Genomic DNA, 8,171 nt, shown 5'->3' on the forward strand with positions numbered 1-8,171 from the left:
CCACGTGATTACAGAGGCCAAAAAAACTTGTTAGCGCCAACTAGTGACTGATTTCTTTCAAAATTCTTACAGACCTTCAGGGCAATGAGTTGAACATGCCCAGTGAGTTTCGTCTCGATCGGCCTTCATTAACCTTGTCTAATAGGTGCTCAAACTTTATTGGTTATGTCATCATAGACACTTGTGGCACATTGGATAGAGACACTGCATACCAATTTTCAGGTTGACTGAACGAATGGTAGTGTAGTTATAGCCAATTTTATGTCTTATATATAACCAAGAATTATAAGCATTTTAGCGTTTTCGGTTGCTGTAGTGCCCTCCTATAGGCCGATTGGGCAGAGTCTATGTGTCTGAGTAGCAAGCCGGACTACTACCATCTGACCAAGTTTCAACTCTCTAGGCCGTACGGTTTGGTCTGCGCAATCAGTTTTAGCATGGAATAATAAGAATAAAAATCCTTACAATTACAATAGGGTTTCAGCACTACGAGCTTGAACCCCTAAAAACACAACAACCAACAAGAGGCATATGCATTACATACAGTGTTAACTAAGATAAACATATACAGAATGTACCTTCCAGCAATCTATGAAACCATATTAGCATTTCCAATTTAAACACACCTGGCCTTTTTTTTACAAATTTGCTGTATACTCTGAGGAAGACTAGCAAAGAATGGGGAGCACAAATTTTCAAATTCAGCTTCATTGACATTGCTAATGGCCCCAAGACGATCTAAAGAAAGAATTCTGAAAATCTTGTTATACCACTGGTCCAATGTTGGAGGCTTATCCTTAATCCAGACCACAAGTATTATGAACCCTTGGCTTCCCTTTCCATCAGTCAAGCACTCTTACACAACTGAGTTTTGTGGAGAAACTTGCTACAGAACCCATTAGTATTAAAACTCCCTATGGTGGTCCCATATGTGTATCTTCCACTGCCCAATTCATTGTTCCCTATGCCACATCTCTGAACTGCCACTGAATGGGTTAGTCACTTTCTCAACACCTTAGAACACCACGAGTGAGAAAATGCCATGCTGGCCTATTTATTTGGGATGTCGCAATACTCAATATAATATTGAACCGTTCGGTACGACATCCACGGTTCAATAGGCGCTTGTGAATTGCAGTTTTTCAGTTTTGCATTTAAATAACTTCCTTGTTTTATTTCTCTCAGAATTTGCTGTATGTGTGCCCGCAATTTCACGTGCTGAAATGAGGAAACGCTTCCCTGCTTATATTTGAAAAAGCAACACACGCAGAGCATCTTCCATTCTAATGACATGCAATGATAAGCCTTTCTGAACCTGTTATCCAACAAGAGTTACAAAAACAAAAGTTATAAAACTTGTTTTATATATATATAATAACTTGTTTTTAATTCTCAACATCAGTCGAGTGTTTGAAATAACTTCCTTATGTGATCTGATGTGGATTCTTATCACAGAATGAGACAGACGATAAATTTTATGCTCATATTCTATGTGTGTCGATTAGCAATGGCTTATGAAAATACACGAGATGGATTGAAGAACACAGATAAACCATATATTATTGTAGACGAATGTTTATTGTCCTTACATTTCGTCATTCAAAACGTTTAAGGCTATATTTTTTAACCAGTCACAGACTCACAGCAATAGCGATGCCTTTATCCACATTAGAGAAGCTGGAACAGAACGTAATCAGTGCTACTTCTAAGGATGAAAAAGCTAGATGTAGATTAAACTTTGACCCAGTTGTTGAGAAAGCTAAAAGGAAATTCAATTCATGGTTACAGAGAGATTTATCGCTAAGAGGCCGAACCCTCATCGCTAAAGCTGAGGGTATTTCGAGAATGACTTATCCTGCTCTTTCTTTACATGTAGACAAACCTGTATGTGCAGACATTGATAGAATGTTATTTGACTTTCTGTGGAAACATAGGAGACATTATGTCAAAAAATCGGTTGTTATTAATAAATATGAATGTGGTGGCTTAAATTTTTTTGATTTTGCTTCTTTAAATAATACTTTTAAGATAAATTGGTTAAAGCAGTATTTAGCAGACCCTGATTCATTTTGGAATATTCTCCCTAATATTGTTTTCTCTAAGGTGGGAGGTCTACCTTTCTTATTGTTTTGCAATTACAGTATCACGAAATTGCCCCTGAAATTGTCAAATTTTCATAAACAAGTACTGTTGGCGTGGCATCTGATTTATAAACATAACTTTAGTCCTCACAGTTATTTTATTTGGAATAATGGGGATATTCTTTATAAAAATAAATCTTTATTTTTCCCAAATTGGGTCAATAATAATATTATTTTAGTTTCTCAGTTGTTAAATTTTAATGGCTACTTGTATTCTTATTCAGAGTTTCTGAATAAATATAATATTCCTGTAACTCCTCGAGAATTTGCCATTGTAATGGACGCCATTCCTACTGGGGCCATAAGTCTTCTTAAGGACTCTACAAGACTCCAGTTTTCTTTGTCAATGATTCATCCTTTTGATACAGTGATTGGAAAAATTTGCTTTTTATCTAGCTCTTCCGGTCGGAACAAAAGAATAAGACAACTGTTTCAAGATGAGATAACTTCTCTTCCATATATTGTGTCCCACTGGAATGGCCTATTTGAAAACATTCCATGGAAAAAAGTGTGGACTCTGTCATCTAAGTATTTAATAACTAATAAGGTAAAGGATGTTTCTTATAAATTACTTCATCGTTTTTACCCAGTTAAGCTTTATATGAAAAAAATGTTTCCAGATATTGATTCTTTATGCTCATTTTGTGGAGCTGAAGATGAATCTATGTCTCATCTCTTTTGGGAATGTACATATACTAACTTATTTTGGAAAGATTTTTGTATTTTTGTACACTCTTTTTCTTCACAAAGTTTTGTTTTGTTATATAAAGATGTTTTATTTGGTTGTCATAGCTTTTCTAAAGAAGACAAGGACCAATATTATTTGATGAACTTATTTATTTTTCTTGCTAAATTTTTTTTTACACAAATGTAAGTGTCAAGGTGCTAAGCCCTACTTTCCTGTTTTCTGTAAGGACATTAAATCCTACCTGGACACTCTTCTTACATCCAGCAACTCCAAAGCCCTTGTCTCATTGTGTCATTCTCATAATATTTTCCTAATTTTGTAACCTGTATTTGTACTCTCAACTGTACTCACCCCTGGCATTGGATTTTTGTTTTGTACGTTCCCGATAGCATTAATAAAAAAAAAAAAAAAAAAAATCAGTGCTACTTCTTTGACGCATATGTGGATTTACTGCACGAGGGCGCTCTCTAGCGTCCAGTATGAATGAAATCTATTCTATTTTACTTGGAGGAATCGAAAAAATAAAACCTCTCTTAAAAAAAAAAAAAAAAAAGACATATACTAAACCACGTTTTTTTCAATGTACAGAGGTTTAAGGGAGTATTTTGTTAATTTGTTGCAAAAAAAAAAACAAAACTCTAAAGTGGTAATATATCAGAACTGAACCGAACCGAAAACCGTTGCTAAAAACCATGGTACGTATTGAACCGTGGACTAACTGTATTGTTGCACCCCTACTATTTATACTATATGCAATTTCATTGGCCTTTCCTCAATGATGTCAGAGGTGTTTGGGCCCCCTCCATCAGGGAATGAGGGTCACCATACATAACCAAGACATTTTAACTGTAGACAATAAACACACAATTGCCACCCTTCTGAATTATGCTGCATTGATAAAGAGTTATCACAAACTAACAGTGTTGGGGAAAGTTACTTTTAAAAGTAATGCATTACAATACTGTGTTGCTCCCTAAAAAAGTAAATAATTACATTACTTAGTTACTTTTTATGGAAAGCAATTTATGTTATTTTTGCGTTACTTTTTAAATCTGGGCAGGGCTTGCTTGTTTGTTTTTAATATAAAAAAATTATATTCTGGCAAACATAAAAACCCTTTTACACAAAAAATTTAATTAATAAGCCTCAGGCTGAAGGAAAAGTAAATTCATGTCTGTGCAGTAGAATGCCAAAAAAAGTAAGTGCAACACACTTTAGCAATAAAAAAAAGCACAAACGTTTATTTAGAGTAGTTTTTGCTTATTAGTATGGTTGAATCGGATCATTGAAGGTCAGCAACAAAAACATTGGTTAATAAAATGGGATTACATACATAAAGGATATTTGTGTTATTTACCATTTAATTATTGCAAGTTTGCATCATATTCTGAGTTGCATTTCACTGTTTTTATTCATTTTGAGGAATACTGAATCCTTTTTGTTTCACCCCCTTGTCATCCAAGATGTTCATGTCTTTCTTTCTTCAGTCACAAAAGAAATTACGTTTTTTGAGGAAAATATTTCTGCATTTTTCTCCATATAATGGACTGGTGTCAGGCATTCACCACAGCCACCTTCACCTGTCACGTCACCCGGAGCACCACCCACCCGTTCGTCATCACCGGAGTTCTAATCACGTGCACCTGAATTCAATTACCACACCCCTTAAATAGGACAGCTTGCCAGTCCATTCTTGTCGGATCTACCGTTTGCACCCGACTATGTTTGCTCCATTGATGTGTTTCTCCTTTGTTGAACTCCCTCCTGCTTTCCAGACTCTTTGTGACGATATTAAGGAACTTTCATCTGCTCTACATTACAAGGACTGTCAGCTAAGCACTCCTTTCTCATTTGTCTCTACCTCTGTGTGTCTCATCATCTGTAAAATAAACGCTGGTTATATTGGTCACTCACCTCTCGTCTCCTCCTGTGTGTGTGTATGTGTGACAGAAGATCCGACCGCTTCAAAGATGAGCACAGAGACACCCGCTGCAGTCGATCCTTTCATGGAGTTGGTGAATGCCTTCAAGGCGGCGTTAAATCCCACACCTTTGCCGCCCTCAGCCTCAGGATGTCCCATGGCCATGCCCGCCAAATTTGCGGGCGAGGCGGCTGAGTGTAGCGGTTTTCTTCTACAAGTTAACCTATACATCCAGATGCAACCACAACAGTTTCCCTCGGAGAACGCCAAAGTTGCCTTCCTCACTTCACTTCTGAGTGGTAAGGCTCTTCAATGGGCTAAAGCGATTTGGAATTCAAACAACCCTATTATTAACAGTTCACCAGCCATTTCTCTGAGGTGCTTAGCACGGCAACCAGCACACTCTCTACGTCTGATCAGCTGTTCCGGTTACGTCAAGGTTCTTCCACGATCCACAAGTACACATTACACTTCCGTGCGCTGGCGGCGGCTAGCTGTTGGAATGAAATCTCACTGCTGGGAGCATATGGACAAGGGCTCAACCCAGACATCTGTGCCACTTTGGCGATATATGATGACAACATCGGATTGGAATCTTTCCTTCAACGAGCCGTTAGAGTCTCTCAGCAGCTAGCCGCATGCCAGCCACCGGTAACCGCTCCTCAGTCTGCCTCGGTGGCTGCAAGCGCTCCAGTACCAGAACCTATGCAAGTTGATTCTACACGGCTCTCACGCACGGAACGCAATCGTCGCATCACTCAGGGATTATTCTTATACTGTGGACAGCCAGGACATCTTCTCCGCACCTGCCCCATCAGACCCCCACGCTCGGTGGTGAGTACTATTGTATCTGAAGTTGAAACTGCTAACCTTACATTGTTACCTGTTACGCTGCATACTTCTGAACAATCTCTCTCTGTGTCTGCTCTGGTCGACTCAGGCTCCTCCGGCAATTTCATCTCCCAGGACTGTTTGAAACAACTTCCTGTCTAAGGTACCTCTTCTTTACACTATTCAAGCTCCCATTGCATCCACCCAGATCGAGAGTCCTGAACCTGTTGTCACACTTGAAATCCCAGCGGAGTACATGGCGTTCCAGGATGTGTTTAGCAAGCAAGCAGCCACCCAGCTACCACCTCATCGGCCATGGGACTGCGCTATTGACTTGCTGCCTGGAGCTCAATTACCCAAGGGAAGGGTACATCCACTGTCCATCCCGGAGCGCCAGGCGATGGAGGATTACATTACAGAAGCCCTGAATCAAGGATTCATTCGACCATCTACCTCACCGGCCGCTTCCAGCTTCTTCGTGGGTAAGAAGGATGGAGGTCTCCGCCCATGTATTGACTACCGGCAACTCAACTCTCAGATAATTCAACAACCCTACCCACTCCCCTTGGTTCCTGCCGCCCTCGAGGAGCTTCATGGGTCCCAGGTGTTCACGAAGCTGACCTGCGGAGTGCTTACAACCTCATTCGTATTTGTGAGGGAGACGAATGGAAGACCGCCTTTGTAACACCTACGGGGCACTATGAATACCTGGTCATGCCTTACGGCCTATCCATCAGTCCTTCTGTCTTCCAAACGTTTATGAACGAGGTGTTCCGGGAGTTCCTCCATCGGTTCGTTGTGGTCTACATTGATGACATTCTGATCTACTCCCGGAACATGGCCGAACATCGCCAGCACGTCCAGCAGGTCCATAAACCCTCTGTTCAGTTCTTAGGATATAACATCAGTGCCGAGGGCATGCTCATGGACCAAGGGAAAGTCGGCGCTATCCAGAAGTGGCCACAACCCAACAGCATTAAAGAACTTCAACGTTTCCTTGGGTTCACCAATTTCTACCGTCGATTCATCAAGGGATACAGCTCCATCACAGCTCCTTTGACCTCCCTCCTGCGGTGTAAGCCCAAACACCTCACCTGGAACCCCGCTGCCCACGAAGCGTTTCAACACCTCAAACATCTCTTCAGCACTGCACCCTTCTTGCACCATCCTGATCCAGAACTCCCGTTTACGGTCGAAGTTGACGCCTCCACCACTGGAGTGGGTGCAGTGCTGTCCCAAGCGGTCAGTGAGTCGGCTATCCTCCATCCCTGTGCATTCTATTCACGTAAGCTGTCTCCGGTGGAGCAAAACTGCGATGTAGGGAATCGAGAGCTACTTGCCATCAAGCTGGCCCTGGAGGAGTGGCGCCACTGGTTAGAGGGGGCTATTCATCCATTCACCATCATCACCGACCACAAGAACCTGCAATATCTTCGAGATGCCAAAAGACTCATTCCAAGACAAGCACGCTGGGCACTGTTCTTTACTCAATTCAACTTCAAGATTACATACCGACCTGGTTCCAAAAACATCCCAGCAGACGCCCTCTCTCGTCAGTCATCGCCAGACCAACATACCGACCCCGAACCCATCATCCCTCCCAACCTCATAGTCAGTCCAATCATCTGGAAAATGGATCAACAAGCCACTCTCCAGGAGCCTCCTCCGCCGGAATGCCCAGAAGGTAAAATCTACGTTCCTCGCTCCCAACGTCAACACCTTCTGGGCACAGCTCACCAGTCTCCAGGCTCTGGACATCCAGGCAGTAAGCGGACCCTCTCGCTTCTCCAAACTCGTTACTGGTGGCCCAGTATGCGCCGTGATACCATCAGGTACGTCCAGAGCTGCTCTGTCTGTGCCAAGTCTAACTCTCCCCGCATGTTACCTACAGGCAAACTGGTCCCATTACCCATCCCGGAGAGGCCCTGGTCCCATCTTGGAGTGGACTTTGTGACTGATCTTCCCAGCTCAGAAGGTAATACATGTGTGCTGGTAATAGTCGATCGTTTCTCCAAGACCTGCAAATTTGTGCCTCTAAAGGGATTGCCGACCGCCATGGAAACTGCAGAACACTTATTCCATCAGGTGTTCCGCCATTTCGGCATCCCGGAGGAGATTGTGTTGGACCGGGGCCCTCAATTCATCTCACATGTTTGGAAAGCTTTCTTCAAAATGCTTGGTGTTTCTGTTAACCTCTCTTTCCAGAACGACGTCACTTTCCAGCTTCAGGTCCCTCCCAGGTACCGCATTCATCCCACATTTCACGTTTTTCTCCTTAAACCCTTCTTTCCCTCTGCCACAGAAACCCCGGGAGCTTAAGTGGAACCCCCTCCTCCAGAAGTCTTGGACCAACCCTCCATCTACACGGTCCATGAGATCCTGGACTCACGGCGTCGGGGAGGCCACCTGGAATACCTCATTGACTGGGAGGGGTACGGACCAGAAGAGCGATCCTGGGTTCCACGAGATGACGTACTGGATCCCACTCTACTTGCCGACTTTCACTGTGATCACCCAGATCGTCCTGCCCCTCGCGGTCGTGGCCGTCCTCGGCGTCATGTTAGGGCGTCGGGAGCCGCCCCTGGAGGGG

Source organism: Labeo rohita, unplaced genomic scaffold, assembly GCF_022985175.1.
Source record: "Labeo rohita strain BAU-BD-2019 unplaced genomic scaffold, IGBB_LRoh.1.0 scaffold_99, whole genome shotgun sequence".
NCBI classification, from domain to species: domain Eukaryota; kingdom Metazoa; phylum Chordata; class Actinopteri; order Cypriniformes; family Cyprinidae; genus Labeo; species Labeo rohita.